The following is a 19526-nucleotide window of genomic DNA, read 5'->3' on the forward strand; positions in this document are numbered from 1 at the left end:
AACTATTTGGATACGGTGAACCCTAGTCCAACTTTGTCTTTTGCTACTTCCAATGAATTAAGTAGTCAAATAATTATTGCTGAGTTTTTGTAAATACTGATTATCTCAAAATTGAACATGCAAACTGAGAATGCAATAATTAATCTGATAATCATGCATTCAAATATTGAGGCATGTACATTTTTAAATCATTTAAATATATGACCTATAATGTGTAATTAAAAAACAAAAGAAATACATATCTAGGTTTATGAAATTCAAGCAATAAATGGAGTAATAATATGGTAATCTTATTTTGGAACATATAATTAACTAATTCATGATAATTTGGTGAAATTCTAGAAATCATAGGTTTAATCATGATAAGGGAATCAAGAACACAAGTAAAATCTAGGGACCCAATTGGGGTAAGGAACCCACTATTGAAATATCACATACCTGGTGACGAATTCCAATGAGAAATTCTTAGATTTCGGGCATGAACTAATGGAGTCTTGTTGCGTTATTTAACTAGGGCTCTTGACCTTTTTTTCTTATCTTGCTTCTAATTTTCTATGTTTTAATTAATGACTTGACTTACTTAAGTTCTAGTCACATTTCTAGGTTTAAACTAACTAAAAACAGACGATTTAGGATCTAAACGACGTAGATTACCTAAACGCAAGTCACAAATATAAAATACGGGTACATCTACCACCCAACCGAACCTCTAGAACAAAAATCTGCAAAAATTAAGTCTCAACCTATTAGTTCGTTGTTTACATTGTACATTGTTCCATAACAATATTCTAGAAACTACAAATAAACAACTCACGAGATCTATTTCACAAATAATACTTTCAAAGAAAGGCATTCACAATTGATATAGATATGCAATGCAATGAAATACAATTCCTAGTATAGTGATTCATGTCCTAACCTAAACAGCCTAAAAATGAACTAGGAAAAACTAGAGATTCAAATGAGTTTCTTGAGTTATTAAATTTCTATTTAATTATCAATACTATCCAAGGGGAGATTGGAGGTTTTGAAGTTAAACATCAATGAACGACCAAGATGTTTTGAAACTAGTATTGTATGTAATAGTGTGCTCTTGCATATTTTATGTCTTTTGGTGTGTCGTTTATCATCTAAAATTATGGGAGGTGACCCTAGTGCATAGAATCTCATGTGTAGGGGGTTCAAATTCAAGGAATGACTCTCCAAGAACACATTTAGGGTTCCTTGAGGAGGACCCTAAAGTCAACCCTCAAAGCTGCAAAAATGGGGTGACATACGGCCAGTAGCTCATCTGATGAAGCGTCAACCCCTCTGTAGGTAAATAATTATCCTATATATCTTTAGATGCCATGTCCATGCCTCATAAAAGTTTGAAAACCTGCAGGACGGTCCGTCACATCACCTATGGTCTGTAGGTGGTAGCTGTTTATCAGGCCAACAATTCTCTCTTGTCACAGCCAAGTAAGGGGTGAATTAGTAAAATCACCCTATGTTCCAATTAATCCACTAACGGTTAATTTTTAGTGTTTTTAGGTATTTTAATTTTATTAAATAAATTAAACCCTCACTTAGACTCGATCACCAAAATCAAACTCTTCCCTCTCAAATATATTCTCTCAAAAACACCATTGAAGGTCTAGGTCAGATTCAACCTAGGAGAAGGGATTTCAAGTGTTTTATTCATCTATTTTTCTGTGTTTTCTACCAATAAGTTGTGGTGATACTTCTTCTTGAATAATCTCTCATTCAAGAAGTCCAATTCCAATGTTTTTAGAAGTGAATTAATGATGAATTTCCTAATTTCTACTCTATGCATGAGTTCATTGTTAAAATGTTTTCTAAGTCATGATATTGATATATTAATTTTAAATCAATGTTTTTAATATGATTATAATTGAATTCCTTGAATAATCCATGTTTTGTCCAAATCTCCTAAATTGACTTACAAAGTGGGTTTGATGAATGTGATTGCATATTGTTACAATTGTGTTTATATTATGTTATATAACTTTTATCTATTGATATACATGACTAACTATGATGAATTGTTGGACAATGGATAAAGGGTGATTATGGATTTAATGAAGGGTAAGTTGACCTAAATTGTTCTAGTTCTTATTAAATTTCACTTGTGCGGTATGGTCCACTTATGATGGTGGTGTTTAGTTGATGTATATTAATAGTATATGTATTGTGGTTGTGACCTTGAAGGCACTTAATGTGAAGTAAATAAATGTTATGATGTTTATGTATAAATACGTCTTATGAATCTATTAATGTGATTCTTGACAATAGTATGATAATTGAAGTACAATGTTAATGTGAAGCATGATTTTGTGTGGATACTGACGAATGTAGTATGATAATGATTAGAAGACAATGTTATGAATGATGGTGGTCATGTGAAAGTCTTTCTTACATATACACACACATGAATGAATGAATGATGCTAATGAAAATGTTATGTATGTGGGTTTATTGAAAGGTTTTCTAAATAGAACTCTAATAAATGAAAGGGTACTTTGAGGTTGATACACTCTGTGAGTAAAGGTGTAGTGTCTTGTAAAAACCTTAATATTTCTAAGAGGTTTCCAATAAATGAATGATAGATTGGGATGAGTATTCTTTCCTTGAGTAGAGGTAAAGTACTTAGTAGCAATCTGGTAAACTATAGCTAATGAATGTAATGAAAGTCAAATACTCTGCGGGGATTAATGCTTAGCACAAAGAGGATTCAAAAGGGATGGATACTCGTTGTGAGTAGGTATGTAGTATTAAAAAGTAATCTTTTAAGATGGGTACTCCCTATGAGTTGAGGTGTAATACTTAGAAGAAATCTCCCTACTCCCTTAACTATGCCCCCACATAGGAATAGCTAGTGGTGTTCCACAAAAAGGCTAAAAATGATGCTACTATAGACAACTGCAGATCCCTCATTCGGAAGGGGTAAATACTCGGATTCCATGTTAAGATCTCATGGTCTATGTCGGTTAATGCTTGCCCCCATAAATAAATGTAATGACGAGTTCTTCCTGGGGGTGTTCTAGTTAGGGTTGGTGGTAGAATCGGACACCATCTATTCATTTCAAAAGTATGCATTTGGAGGGAGTCTTTGTGTGTCCATGAATAGAAAATAAATGAATGAGTTTCTATATGACATTAACGAAGTAAGTTTACTTTATGTCTAATGTTGAAGAAGGATGTTGGTCTTCTATCTAATGTTAATGAAGATTATGTGTATGGTAGAATGTGATATGCCTAGTGTAGGGTTGTTCTAAGGAAGCACTAAGTGGGAGTAGTAGAATGGTATGCTACTTTCACATTGCACTAGTTTAACTTAGAATTATCCTAAGGAATGATCTTTATGTGAAGTTCTTAAATGCACAAATGTTTCCTCTAGTATCTCTCGTAATGAATGTTGACTTGTTGAGTTGTGATGGAAACGAATATCCTTATCTTTGGTATTCTTAAGGAACACTTAGGTGTGTATTGAAGAGTTTGAATGGGCGGTCTCTTTATGTCTTAGTTTGGTGGGTCTTAGGATAGCATTGCATAGAGGGTCTAAATGGTTAATGGGTAACTTAATGAATATGGTTATATGCTTAGAATTATGAGAAGTATTACTTTGTATGATGAAGATTCACTTGTATGATGTCTCTTACACTTTGTTCAAAAAATTTTATCAAAATAGCATGAAAAACATACTCTTTAAATCATGTTTTTACGTGATTGCCATACTTAGTGCTTAGTTGTACTAACTCCATATTCTTCTATATTTCTACAAGTGTAGGAGGCTCAAAGTGAGGATCTTAGAGTTGAATCTTGGGATTAGATTGTTATCTCAAGGAACTTTGTATTTCCTCATATGTTCGAGGACATGGATGCTCTTTCTAGTTTTTTTTCGTTAATGATTTTGTATAAAGACTATTATATTTCCTTCAATGTGAGGGTTATGACCTATGAGAATAAGATGGGTCAAATATGACTTGTGATGTAACATTCTGGAAAATTACATTTCTAGTGAAGAGCCCAATAGGTCTTTAAGAATGTGTATTGGAAGTACATAGGCATTCTAACTCCCAATATTGAGAAATATTTGGTATAGTATAGAAAATTTGCTAAGGGTATCAGCCAATTTCTATATAATACCCATATAAGTGAAATATTGGGCATATTACAAAATATTAGATTAAAGGGGTGTTAGCCAATTTCCTAACATTAATGAGCTTGTCCAAGATCTGTACCTGCAAGGAAGACCCTAAGCTAAGATTCTATATTCAACCATATCAACCATTTCATCACATTAGGTATGAGTCATCCAAGTGCCAAGCCTAGATATAATGGCACATGATTAATTAAAATGATCATGTAGATTAAGCAGTGCCCAAGGACATAGTGAGGATGCTTGGGACAATAAGTAAATATTTTCAACTGAACCATAATAATAGTTAGTTAAAAAAATACAAGCAACCCATGTCAAAGCACATAGGGAGCAATAACCATGAGGGGACCACCCTAACCGAATTTTGTTAGGGTAGTTAGGGAGCAGGCGTGCACATGGGTTCACCCATGTGGGGCCTAGGTATCAAACTAATTTTACACTCTAACCTACTTCCCTAACTAACTAACCTAGGAAAAGCCAAAATAAACTAATTAGTGCACCCGACAACCTAAGACTTAAATTGGGTGACACCAACCTAGTAACTAGTTAAAGACACAACCTAGTACCTAACCTAGGATTGTTCAAGGAGATGGTTGTGGTCCTAAAAACGTAGGTATACTTTAATAATTACCCTACGTTACTTAGTTACTTAATTTAGCAGATTGATTAAATAATTTAAAATGGGCAAAACCTAAATTACAAAGAAATTTCGAGGTTTTGCTAAGACAAGAAAAAGACAACCTAGTACCTAACTTAGGATGGTCCAAAAGGTTAGTTATGGTTATAATGACTTAAGGGTACTTGATTAATTAACCTAGGGATATTTATTAATTAAATTAGCCATTTAATTAATTAAATTAAAGGAGTCAAACAAAAATTCTTACCCGAACCTAGTATAACTCAAGAAATATCCTAGTACTTAACCTAGAATAGTCGAAAAGGGTTAGTTATGGTCCAATGACATAGGGGTACTTTAGTAAATACCCTAGGTCCCTTAATTAAATAAATTAACCATTGAATTAATTAACATAAAGGGGTCAAAACGAAATTCTTAGGAAAAAGTTTAGATTTAAGTGTTGTGTTTTCCTAGTTCTAGTCAATCTAGGAAGGGCTTTTAAGTAATTTAAATAATTTATTTATTTAATTAACTTATTAAGAATTAGTTGAATGATTCAAGATCAGTTCCTAAACCTAAAACTCACGATCAAAACACTCAAAGAACACAACGATAAAACAAATGAAAGAAAGAGGCAGAAATTTCATAGACCTTCTCGCCTATTTCAAGGTTTCACAAACTTTTCGTTGAAGGTGGTCTTCATAGATTAAGCTCTACTTACGGCAAGGGTTTTCTCTCATGTAATTCTTTCTCCAAGAGGCTTTTCAAACATTTTAAACTCATGAATTTTAAACTAGGGTTATTTCCCAATGATATTGTTGAACGTCCATCTCCCTAGTTATCTTTGTTTTCGATTCTTTAAGTATATATATGTAATATTTAACATATTGTATGCATGTGGGGCTATGTGATTTTATAAGTTATTTATTCTTTATTATTAATGAGGTCTATAGATTGGATTTGAATGATTGAGTTATTACTTACACGTATTAAGGAATGACATAATGCGTAATTTTCTGTTCGAGAAAGATGAAGTTGTTATGAGTTTTTTATGAAGTTGAGTCTACTGTTATAGGCTGTTCATTGAATTATAATTACAAGTTAATTGAATTTAAAAAGGTTGTTTTACAACAAATGAAGTTTAAATGACCATCATATGTGAAAGTTTGGTTTATGCCTACAAATTGGCCTAGCAAAAGTATGTCCAAAATATTATCTCCCAAAATGTGTGTAGTTATACTAATCTTAATTCAAAAGGTGAAAAGTGATACCAATCTCTACATCAATGAACTCAGAACATAGTGTATGTCAATCAATGGGAGAAGTCCCAACATACCTTATCCACACGAACTTGTGAACGTAAAAGCATTGAATAAGTAGTTATAACTTTCATAAAGAATAAAATCTAGTTCATGAATCTATAATGCCAAAACAACTTCATAGATTGTCCAAACAAAGCATTGAATTATTCTTGTGAGTTAACCAAATATTGACAGTTAAGTTAGTGAAAGTTTGTCTTATGCCAATAAATTTGCCTACAACATTATTTCAAAAATATGTAATAGACTTGGCTAATGATTCCATGAAATTATACTTGAATGAATTGCCTGGCTTATGCTAATAAATTGGCTAACAATACATTGTCTAAGAGTGATGAATGGAATTGGCTATAATGTTATCTTTAAACAATTAAAAGATTGGCTAATGGATAAGGTATTCCAAACTAAACAGGAATGAGTGTAACTTTGGCTTGTGCCAATAAATTGGTTATGAAATCAGTTTTCAAATTTTCTAGGCCAATGCTAAATTTGTGCCAATCATATATAGATAAAGTATTGAAATGACAATATAAGAACATCTAAGGTAATTCAGTTAATCCATATCCAAAGGCATGACAATCATTGGGACAAGTCCCAACATTCCCTAACTAAATTAACTATGAACATATGTAATTTATTGAGTTAAGTTCTCATCGTCCATAAACGATGTATGAAGCTATCAAACAAAAGTAAGCAAGTAACGTGAGTAATAACATAACCAAAGATGTCTATGTTAAGAAAGTGACCAGAACGAGGAGTTAAAAGAAGTGAGACAAGACTTACTTACACCTAACCTACTATGTTAAAAATACTCACGAATGAAGGTGTTAGAACGTGTGAGACAAGTCTCATTAACACCAAAGATGCTATGTAAGGATAATTCACATTTCATCAATGTAAAGAAAAGGAAGACAAGTCATCAATAGAGTAAGTAAAGCTCAATCTTGCAGCAAGCTTCCAGAATGTTTGAGTCAACTCCAAAATATAAGAAGATAATGGAAGTGAGGAAATGATCAATGGACTGGTTATGATCACGTGCTTGCACGTGTAAGTCTCATGAGACGAGGCTACCATCGAGGTGGATAAGTAGTCTCTTTACGTCCCTAGTCGTCGAACTATGTCTAGCCAAATAGTAACTAGCCTGGGGTTTCCACCTAAGAGAGATAGGTATGTTTCTATCCACCTTTACCAATGAGATCACCTCTTTTCGGTGTAGGGTAGACACAGGATTTCAAGTTTATGCAACTTGATTTATGTCAGTTAATTCTCAAAAAGATGTTCTTGGTTCATTATATCCATGAGCCACCCCTTTCGGTGTGGGGTAAACACTTGAGATGGATTCGCTTTAGCTGGGTATCACCCCTTTTCGCTATGGGGCAAACACTGGATTTCATGAGTACCTCACATATTCTAGAATCATTTTAACCGGTAAATAACCTTTTTTTTGTGTAGGGAAGATACTGGATTTCATGTTAGCTTGCATGATCTTACATTTAAAGATGTCTCAAAGAAAGCAAGAAAGAAAGATGATGGAATGTATGTAGTGAGTTATGAAAGTAAAAGTTTAAGAATGTCAATTGCCAATATCAATACCAATGAAATTTCTGCAAATAATGGGCAAAGCCAAATAAGATTGGCTTATAATGACTTCTTATATGATGCCAATAAAGGGTAGTATAAACATAATAGAATATCAAAGATTCATAACTTCCCTAACATAAAGATGATGAAATAAGTGGCATAGCCAATCAAGACTGGCTTATGAAGTGTAAAAGAATATATAATGTAATAAATGACTCATTGTAAGGATACTGTAATCATTACTTAGTCCTTGGATTACTTACTTGATTCATTGTGGGGATGGGACTACAATGAATCATTGCACTTTTAAGTAAAACATAGGACCAAAGTAATTATTGAACAACACAATAAGAAGAAGAAAAAGACTGAAAAAAATAAAGTCTAGAAATAAGAGCTCTCGGGTTTGGCTTGCTTAAATTTTCACATCTTCGCCTGAGTTTTTCTTAAAATATGTTGATGATTCTAATGTCTTGTAGTCACATAGAAAATGAGTTGTGTTCTTTTAATGAATTATAATACATCATATTCATACCACAATTCATAACTAACGAATTAGGAAAGTCTAGTGACTATACTTTCCAGAAATAGTATGTTGTTTAGGAAGAGCATTCCTTGATTATGCATAGCCTTATGTGTATTTGTGCGTACACCCATACTTAGTACAGGTGGTGCACTAACCCTATCCAATTTACTATTTTTGTAGGTGTAGGTTAGAGAGCAAATTGAAGATTCATTGCAGCGGTTTGGACATCAACGTTCTCCAGACAATTTGGTAGGTCTTATTGATTTTGAGGATGCTACAGTTTTAGTCTAGCTTAATTGTAGGCATAACTAGTGGATGTTGTCCCTAAAATTTATTTCAGACAGTTTCTTTTCGAAGCTTTTGTAATAAGTCCGTGTTTGGCAAACATTTTTATGATATATTGATTCTCAATTTGAATTGATACTTTACGATAGATGGTTTTTTCATTCCTTTAATCTTAGTAAATGATGAAACTAGTTAATAATTATATGAAGTCTATGTATACTTCATACGTTTAAAAAGTTTATATTTTCTGCAAATTTAACTATATGAAGCTGATGAATACAAGAAGAAGCTTGTCTGCGACCTCTTAGAGATCAACGATGCCGGTCGCACTCGGATTCTAGAATCTGGATCGGGACATGTGATGAGACTTAGTTCTTGTTATGTTTTATAAAAGAGTTTCCTTATTGACTTTATTGTTATAAGTTTCAATTCCTCACTACTTTTCATACCTTTGTGATGAATGAATGCTAAGATACTTGTATAAGACCTCAGAGAGGTCAAGTACGCCGCGTCACAACATGGAGGTGCTCTTGGGTCATGATTATGATACACGCCAACTGTATTTTATTCCTGGAAACATTTGAGTGACCTATCTTTCTGTGCATCCGCGGTTTGCGGTGTTACCCGCTATAATAAAATATGACATGGTGTGTGACACACTCCAAGATAATAGAATCAGTCAAAGTGTTAGACACATCCCTTGAACCATAAATTCTGACGCACGAAGCATCCTTAAATCATAATCTTTCATAGCGCATGACACGTCCCTCAAAATGGTACATGCTCTTTAATTTCAGATTATTCCCAAATTTACATAATATTTGTATAAACCATGTCTCAGAATTAATTCAAATGAGATGTTCAAACAAATAATGGGGAGATGACTATTCCTATAACAATGCAGATTTCACATTAACATAATCATGATACAATATCACTAGTTAATCAATAATTCTTTTAAATCATTCTCAATACATCATGCACCAATAACTAATTATATTGCGTTAAATTACCCTTTTTCATCATTATAATTATATAATATGGACAAGTCAATTGTAACCAAGTCTCAATACTACCTAACAAATACTGATGAGTCTAAGATTTAGACATATTTAGGGATTTGTTTTGATAGTTTTAGTATCCTCAAATGCGGAATTTATGCTATAAAGGGATGTTAGAACTTTGATTCATATGTACGTAGGCTAAGGAAAAAGGGAAGGACACTATCAAGAAAAAAAGAGCAAAAAAGCTGAAGAAGTGAATAAAATCGATTCTGATGATCTCCAAGACCCCTCGTAAACCTCCCAGTGGCTCTTTAGACCGCCTAAAGTTCTATAATTCCACCCCTGGGGAAGAACCACCTTTTGCAAAAGAATTGGGTAGTCAGTAAATCTCCTAACGACTCCATGATGGCAACCTTGATCGCCTTAACTCTGATAACCCTATGGGCAAACGACCAATACAAACCAACAATGGATTGGAGAAAAAGATGGATCGTCGTCTTGTTCAGTGAGGCCCAACTTATTTTGCACAATGACTTCATTTGATGAAGTTGGGTGCCGATAAATTTGAATTTTAAATGAAATTTTAGAAACTATTTAAATTTCTTATTCCCTGAGTCCTAGATTTAAAGTTTTCTCTTAGTTTTAATGTTCCATTGTATACTTTAAAGATTTTTAGGTTAAAACTTGAAGATTTGCAAATGGGTTTCTGAATTTACTGTATTTGGACGGTTGTAAAAAGTAATGAACCTTTTCCTAGATTATGGATAATGTATTTGGTAATCTTTTCTCTATTTTTATGATGTGTAAGTAAAACCCCATTTCTTGAGGTGTGATCATGTGTTTATTTGTGTAATTTATATTTTGAGTATTGTTGCTTTATGATAAAAATGTTTTTTCAGTGTGGGTTTAATTATTATTTGTTTTTTAATCATTTGATTTTAGATGCAAATGAAATTTTAGTTTATAGTCCCTGAATTACTTGAGAGAGAGGTTTTGGAACCAAATATTTTGATTAATGTTTGTAGGTATTGGATTGATATGGGTTCCAGCTCAAGAGAATGAATTCTAAATTCAATTTTACCTATCTAGCTCGAGAGAGTGAAAGTTGTTGGTGGTTTATCTCGTTAAGCTTGTCGATGTTCGAGGGAAACTGCTTGAATCATAATAGTTATTCGAGAGAAAGCCATTTCACTTATAGACGAGCCTAACAAGAATAATTCAGCTTTATTATAATATTACAATTACCCAAATATATCCATTAGCATTTTATCAGTTACATCACAAGTATTTTTCTTAATACTGTTGTAAATCAAAACCCATTATGTAACATTCGGTGTGATCCCTTCGACTTTTTTGTATGTTTTTGAGAATTTATGTTCCTATAACAATTTAACAAACTTTACGACTTCATAACTGAATTTTAAAAATGTATGATTGCTTATCTATTCGACCCCAACTCATTATTAGGTTTTATACTAGATAATGATCATCTACTCCTAGAATCCAATGAGTGGTACTTGAGACTTTATATCAAAATGGCATCATTGTTGAGGAGTGGTGTTGTATAAAGTTTTATTATTTAAAGTGAATTATGATCTTTTTGTTTGTAGTTGAATAAACTTACTTTGGTTTGGGTTTCTATTTCTTGTTTTGTTAGAGCAGGGGATGATCGTGAACGGGAGTATTGGTATGTATCAAAGTGGGCACCAATACTATATATACTGGGAATCTTAATTATGTGAATTACCAAATCCAATTGGGTGGTGTTGGTGCAATTCTTCTACCTCCTATTGAAAGAATATTGTCTTCCATGTTACGAGCACAATATCACGACTCTCCAAATGAATGGGTTATATGGAGGTCCGAACAAATATGACCCCGATAACCATATTCGGAAATTTATGAATGTTTATGGCCTACTCTCATTCAAGAACGTATCACAAGAATTGGTTTATCACAGGTTGTCTCCAGTTTCTTTGATGTGTGAGGCTACCAAATGGTTATTGAGTGACTGAGGGATTCCATCATCAAATTTGTTGGTTTGTGTTTAAAATGTGTTTTATTCTAGTGAGGTGAAGTGTGAGTAACCCCCAACTGCGCTAAAAGTCATATTTTGCGAATGATGGAACGATTGACGTCATTATTAAGGGAAAAACATGCCACTTGGCCAATTTTAGCCAAATCGAGAGAAGTTTGAGTATCCTGAATGATTGGATACTATGTGTCTTGCCTTATTTCATAATATAGGTGTTTAATATTATTTTCTTAGTCTACGAGCTTGATTTTGAAGTAGGGGGTGAAAACTTGTTTGTTAAGCCATTTGGCGAGCTGAGTCAACCTTATCGAAGGGCTTGTCAGTTCTTATACATTTCCTTTGATTGCCTTAAATTTCTCTGAACATTGAGCTTTATTTTGTAACTTTCGGAAAAATGCTTGTGTTTGTTGAGTTCACTCGGTGACTCGCTGAAAGTACTCATGATCGCCTTTCTATACCCATTATTCCTTAAAAAAGACTTAAAATTTTTGAGATCTACTATTAGGTCGCATATTGGTTTTGGCGATATGTTGAATGGTCGTGAACATCACCGGCCATCTTAAAATTTTTGAAATTAATTATCTAGACCTTTGGGCAATCTCGACCTAGCTTGCCAAAGTAATTCAAAGACTTTCGGACCTATTTAAAAAGTCGTCATGTAGTTATTTTAATGTTTTTCTTGATCTTTTTGTATCATTAGCTACATTGGTTTCCAGGAATGGCTAGACCTAAATTTTGAGATGGAGACTTGACATCCTTGAAGCATGCACCAGTAGTGGTTATAAATGAGGATAAAAATCCATCTAAACCAAAGGCAATGAAAACACCTCTAACGGGAGGAAGGGGCAAGGTAAAGGTGCCCTTAGTAGTACATCTACAAAAGTCTAGTTCAAACACCTGGGAGGGGTGAGGTCTACAATACACCCCTCACATCATCATCAGTGAGAGGGAATCATAAGATTCCCAGGCTTCCATCATTGATATAGAGTATTACTACTTATTACAGGATCGAAGAGCAGAAAATCACTCCAAGGAGATGAATAATACATATAGAATCCTGGTGCCTCCGAGTCTTACCCCTCCAGCTTCGGCTAGTATCTCCTCTAAAGAAGATAGTGGTCTCATCACCATTATTATAGGTTCCTCCTACCTGGTCACTCAACCAACTAAAGGTCGAGACTTTGAGGACTATTCTTAAGTGAAGATATTGTCCATAAATGGTGTGGCAGACAATATCTAACGGTTTTTGACACCCTCAGATTCTACAGATTTGAGGTATTCACAAAACATTGTGGCCAATACATTTTTACTTGGGTCCGGGAGTTCTATTCAGCTTACGGTAATTTTATGCCTCTAAGGAAAAATAAAGATATTACCTTCAACCCGGTGTACTTTGTGGTGATTTTATGAATGAAGGTTAAATGTAGTAGTGTTGAAATAAATTGTGTTTGGGTGCTCTCCTGACTTCATGAATGACTGTCAAAGTATTATAAAGACAGAGACTCTATATGACCTAAAAGGTTGGTTTTGTTGCCCCTTCTCTCCGAAATCACCACGAGGTGGATTGGAGCTAGAGCACCGATAGAGAAAAAATATCTTAATATGGAAGCTAGTCATTAGTTTAGGTTTATCACAAACATTATCATGCCGTCCAAGAATGAGTCTATCCTTCGCCACCTAAAGAAGGCAAGTCTTGGGTCAATCATTGCAAGGAAAAGGCTGGATTTTGGTTTGATATTCGAGTAGGAGATGGTCAGAACACAAAAAACATTAGACATTGCTTCAATTTCCTGTATTGACCATCAAGTTATGTCGATGGGTTCATGTTTCGAGCAATGAGCAAAAGGATATCGAGGTTACACTAACCTCTTCTACAAATATCAAACATATAAAGGTTGAGTACATGCGTGATGAGGTTGAAAGCAGAAGGGCAACCCCATTGGACACATTCACTGAGGTTGATGTTGATATGCTACCTACTGACAAAATCATGTCTACTCAGGACAATGGGCCTTCAGGTATATTTTCTCCTTTGCCTTCTCATAGTCCGGACACTTCAGTTGCACCTCTTCGCTCTAGATCTTCGTGTGCTACTTGTATGTCCTGGACCCTATCATCGAAACCATTCCTACAAAGTGGTCAATTTATCTAAATCTACTTATTTGCATGCCCCTAGGTAGAGGCTCCAATGACTGGGATGATAGATAGGGTGATAGTTTCTATATTAGCCACAATTGGGGAAGATATGAGGGATCACTGGTTGAAACTAAATTCCCTTACTATCAGAGTCGCACCTCGTGAGAAGAATCATGGTGCTTCAGATCAGGTGACAGCCTTGATAGCTAATATTAATAATCTAAGGAAGGATCTAGACTATCTGAAGTCCAATAATTTGAGTTCACTTTTAGGGACCGCCAAGATTCTAGACATGCCAAGTGCAGATGTTCCAGCTTATTCTTATGTGCCTCTGGCTATAAGATGAGGTTAGAGACAATGTTGTTGCTACGGTGTCCTAGTCTGATACTAATGAGCAACAACTTGGTGTTCGTAAAGAGACCGTCTACGATGATTTGATTGACTTTGCGGTTAAAATGTTCAAGACTTCTAGGAAGGCATCTCCCAGGATACTTCTATGATAGTCTCAAGTAGAGCAAAAGATGATCAGACACCGGATTCTGATGCCCACATAGAGAGTGTCCTGATAGATGATATACTAGGGATTGATGCCCAGGCAGAGTGAGATGTGGCCGTATAGACTTCAACCCTCGTTTAGCGTGGCGGAATAAATTCTTTTTGCCTCTTCTCTATTACTCTTTCCTTGCTTTTGGTTTTAGTTGCATTTGAGAACAATTGTTTATTTTTTTTGGAGGGGGGGTTGTGAACATGTGCATAATTTTCTAATTGTTTTTTAAATATTGGATAAAAAACTATGCTTTCCATTAGCTTTGGTAACAATCAATAAGTATTCAATATGCTCAAATCGAACTAAAAATTGAATAAAGCCTAAGTATCTACTCAAAAAGTCAAATAACAATGTTTGGAATGTTATGGATTAAAAAACAAAGAACTGGACAATGTGGGGACTGTTAAAAACTGTTATTAAATATGCATTTATATGTTCTATGAATAAAAGCTTCAGTTTCCTAGTCGGTGATGCATCGAGTAATTCATTCTCTCACCTTCTTGGCTTGGATTTTCACCCCTTCTCTTGGGTAACTTTAGGTGATCAATGTCATTGTAACCGATACATTTGGTGCGTTTCACGACCCAAGGGAACCCCCTAGATGTAATAAGTTTTACAAGACCTCGAAAGGCCTCATACAAGCCATGTAGCTTTCATAACATACAATAATAGAAATGAGCAGAAATTTAAAATATTCCACAACTTCAAGGTTCCATAACAAAATTTAAAGCCTATTACACTTTGACTTAACACAATGTAATACATGAATATCCTGGAAAAAAACCCATAAAAAATGTTCAAAACGTAAAACAAAAGAGCATAAGAGAGATGGTGACCATATCTTCGAAGGATATGAGGACTCACTAATCTTCAAGGCTTTCCTCAACCTAGAAACTAGCCATGGGGTTAATAATCATGATTTCTAGACCTTACAATTAGATTATATATAAATAAAAGGATGCAATAGTACCAAAATGTACTAAATATGGTAGCTTGTATAAACGTCAACGAGAGCATAGAGTTTAACAACATAATTCATAAACCATGATCAAAGCAAGTTAATATCATCTTTAGACATACTTATGATACATTCTTGAAGTGACATGTTTCATTATAACTATAGACTACCATGAAAAGGTATTATCTCCTTAACAATCCATACTACCATGAAGATATATCATATCCATACCAATTCAAGCTTTCTTGAACAAGTATGATCTTCGTACCAATTCAAGATACCATGAAGAGGTATTATCTCCTTACAAAATAAAGGTACCATGAAGAGGTATCACATTAATAATCCAAGCTATCCATGAAAACTAATCCAAGATATCCGTGGAAATTAATTACAATACCAATTCAAGCTATCCATGGAAAGGTATTACATTACCAATCCAAGCTTCATCTTATCATCACAATCCATAAGTTCTTAGATTCAGTTAAGATGAGCAAGTCTTTCTACCTAGAATCCGTGTGAGAAAACCATTCACATTCATACATAAAAAATTTGTATGAGTATAATTCCTTCCATAACAACTACATCTAAATCATCAATTAATGATAGAATCTTCAATCTTAATCCCTACATATCGTACAAATCATATAAGTTTTACTCTCAAGAAATCAACACCATATCACCTTGTAAGCATGGATCTAAAAGAAATTCTAACCATAATTCCTCAATTATATAAGGATAAATCTATACTCTCAATTTATCCTTTAATTGATTAACCCAACTATATGATTTCATCTTCCTATACATGGGTAAGGCCTAGGTACATGTATATTCTTCCTAAAACAAGTAATCCTATCAATACAATCATAACAAAATCAATTAGATCAATATTAATAGATACCCACAACTACAGAAGAATACCCTAACTTAAATTAGAGAAGTTCTACCTTTCAATTGGAGAATATAGGGAATTCATGGAAGAAAGGATTCCAAGGATGAGAAGTTCTCATACCTTGATATCAAATCCCAAAACATTCTTGAGGAAGTGATACTTGACCTTGATCCTAGCTCCAACTCTTTCTTATTCTTCATGTTTTAGTAAGAGAAGTATTTGAGACAAAGGCTTTAGGATCTATTTCGAGTTTATGAAATAATGACTTGAGTGGGTGAGTTTAGGTTTAGAATCACTTACATATGTGTTCTAGGCTTGAGTGAAAATACATATCTTTTATTTAATTAAAACTACAAAAGACCCAAAAACCCGCTAACTTAATATGTCAAACCATCACCATGAAAGGCACCAGGGATTGTCCATATACTGGTTTAATATTCCGTTGACCACTAACTTGGTTTGTCACCCCTCTTCCCTAAGAAGTAAAACTGAAAACCACAACCACTCTCAGGGTCCGGTGGTAGCCTTTAAAAGTAGTCATGTGGCTCGTGAGGAAGGGTTTCAGCTTGGGCTAGCTACTGCCTAGCTCACCACACCCATCAACACGGATCGTTGTCCCCACCACGAGGTGTCATCATGTTCATGGGAGGTGATAATGATTTCTCTAGGGCTGCCCAAGCTCCTTTCCTTGGTTTTTGCTCTCTCACATAGCCCTAGCTTAGAATATTAGATTTTGAGGTGTTACATCCTGATGTACCGTGATTTATCGGTACTATTGATGCATTACACCTACGATTTGTGAGTGTCAAAGGCCGTTTTATGTGTTTTTTGTCATTTATGGATAGAAAATTAGGTATGGAGTTTTGATGATAAAGCTGAGGCAAGTAATGAAATTTACACCTACGGACCGTAGGATGAATCACACTATGTAGGTAGAGGTTGTAGAAGGAAAAAACATGGAACTGTTGAAGTTGAGGGAAATTTTTTCAAAATGTGGAACTAAGATTGCGACTAACAGACCATAAAATGACCTATGGATCATACCGCAGATCTATTGAAGGGATCATAGAAGTGATTCCAGTATCTGAAGCGAAAATAATCTATGTATGGAGAGAAGGAGTGGAGCTACACACTATCTTCTCAATGATGGTCTGTACGGTTGGATCATAGAAGCTGACTGAGAAGTTTTTACTTTTTAAGTTTTAAAAATTGTTTAAGTCCAGAACCACAGAATGGACTAATGAATAGTGACTCAACTCACAAACCATAGGCCAGCCTCGTAGAATGAAGAAGCTTCCTACAATTTTATTTCCCTTTTAAATTTGGAGTATTTTCTATATATACGGGATGTAAACCTCGTTTTTAGGGCTAGATAGTATTGCTCTTTACAGTAACTGGATTTGGAGATTTACTTTGAAACTCTAGCAAGTTATTGATTTCTTATGTTTTTTTTTAGATTTTAGTTTGCAATTCAAGAGGATTTTCGGGGTTTATCATTATTTTTACGTAAGTTAAGTATTTCTTCATCTATAAACATGAATTGTGATATTACATATATGGGTAACTAAATCCATTACTAGGGTTATGGGAACCATGAGTGATTAACAAAGAATGAAGAGTAACTAATCAATCTTTAAATATGTTTTGTATGCACTGATAATTATTTCATTTAGAAGTCTTTTTAACGAATGCATGTGTTAAAAATCGCCTTCTACCTACTTTCTGGACGAAAGATGTAGTTAATAAGAAAAGAGTTATCAACATAGATTTAGTGTGAACTATCCAATAGTGTAGTGTTAATTTGTGTGAGGGTGAAAACAAAGCCATATATTGATGCGATGTGTAATGTGACTTAAAGATAATGGTTAGTAATTTATACACGTGTAGGGACCAAGGTGCGAGCTAAATTCTCTAGCCGTCAGACCAAGGATTTAGAGATACATAAGTTATCACTTTGCATGTAATACATTAGGAATCCATTGCAATTATTAGAATTACCGCGTTATGAGCTTGTGCGGAACACATGTTATTATCTCATCTTGATAACAATCAAAGTTAGCTTTTGATTACTTGATACTCACATAATTTTAGAAATTTGTTTCATGACCCCCCTACTTAATTGTTTAAGAAAGACCCTAGATAAATGAATATAATTATGCTTAAGTCTAAACCATATTTCTCGTGGGATCAACCACAACCTTCTAGTTGGATTCTTTACCTGATAACGATTGATTATGCTTTTTGTGGAGGTGTCATTTGAACATGTCAAATTTTTGTGCCGCAGCCAGAGATGTTTGGCTTTTAGATTATGTTTAACGACATTATTGAATTTTAGTCAACTAGTTCTAAATTTTTTTTCTTTTTTTTTGTTTTTATTTGTCTCCGGTTCCAACTCTAGTTTATTCCAAGTACACGGAGTCAAGGAGAATCACTTACTCCATATGATGCAGAATTGAATATAACATTGCAGAAAATGAATAAACAAGAGGTGACACTTAACCTGATGGGAGGAGAATTAGGTGATGGTTTCAGGTTGTAGCCTCAGAGGGTAGTTGAGGGTAATGATCGGTCTCAAGCTGTTAATTGATTGGGATATGCATTAAGGATACAAGATCCGTAGAAGCCATGACCCAAAAATACTACAAGGTCAACTTCAACATTGCTGACTCTGATGGACCCCTTGTCCTACCCCCACTACCTCAAGTTTATACCTATGTGGAAACTAGTATTCTATTACAAATTCTAACAGCGAGAGGCTTATTTGAAGGGTTTGTGTCTGATAACCCTCATGCGAAGATACAAAATCTTAGGGTGGTTTGTAAAAGTTGAGTGGGACGACCAGATTGGGACATGGATGTTATAGGGATGCGAGTATTTCCTCTATCACTTACCGGAGATGCAACAATTTAGACCAGTGTATTCCTTTACAACTCTATATATACATGGAACCAATTGAGTAAATCATTCCTAGGAATGTTTTTTCTAGTGTCCAAGAAGCTGAACAAGAAGGAGATGCTTACCAATTTCGTGGCACTACCTGGATAAGCTTAATAATTTTGTGGCACTACTTGGAGCATCTGTGAGTATTGCTTGGGATCGGTTCACCTCTTATATCCGATGTGTCCTAAATAACAGTATTGGTTATGAGTCTCTTAAAGAGTATTTCTGCAGAGGGCAGGATGACAACAATAAGGTGGTACTTGACACTATTGTTGGGGTTTTATGGATATTGATCTTCTGAGTAGATTGTTGATTAGTTAGAGAAGATCTCCCGCAACAACAAATATTGGAGAACTAGAAAATGGGATACTGGGAGAAACAAATTTGCAGTCCAAGCTACAGGAAACCAATCCGCATATGCCTTACATGAGGAGATAGCACAAAGGAGAACAAAGTTGGGGTTTGTATTGAAACATGTATGCGGGGGTGCTATTATGAGGAACTATTTTACTAGAATTCCACCACTGGCTG

At 34.5% G+C, this 19526-nt stretch overlaps 1 protein-coding gene across 10 annotated transcripts in view; it reads right to left on the reverse strand.

The window, feature by feature from the left end:
- LOC101266386 (uncharacterized) overlaps positions 1–19526 on the reverse strand; it is a 66384-nt gene that overhangs the window by 38822 nt on the left and 8036 nt on the right. Inside the window, exon 3 of one of the 10 annotated variants that reach the window (XR_011212362.1) lies at positions 14379–15102. The exons of the other annotated variants lie outside the window; for them this stretch is intronic. The gene's annotated coding sequence lies outside the window, so the exon portion shown is untranslated. Of the gene's footprint in view, positions 1–14378; positions 15103–19526 lie in introns of those variants that run through there. 10 annotated transcript variants of the gene reach the window in all.

The sequence above is a fragment of the Solanum lycopersicum genome, chromosome 11 (genome assembly GCF_036512215.1).
Source record: "Solanum lycopersicum chromosome 11, SLM_r2.1".
Classification (NCBI taxonomy): domain Eukaryota; kingdom Viridiplantae; phylum Streptophyta; class Magnoliopsida; order Solanales; family Solanaceae; genus Solanum; species Solanum lycopersicum.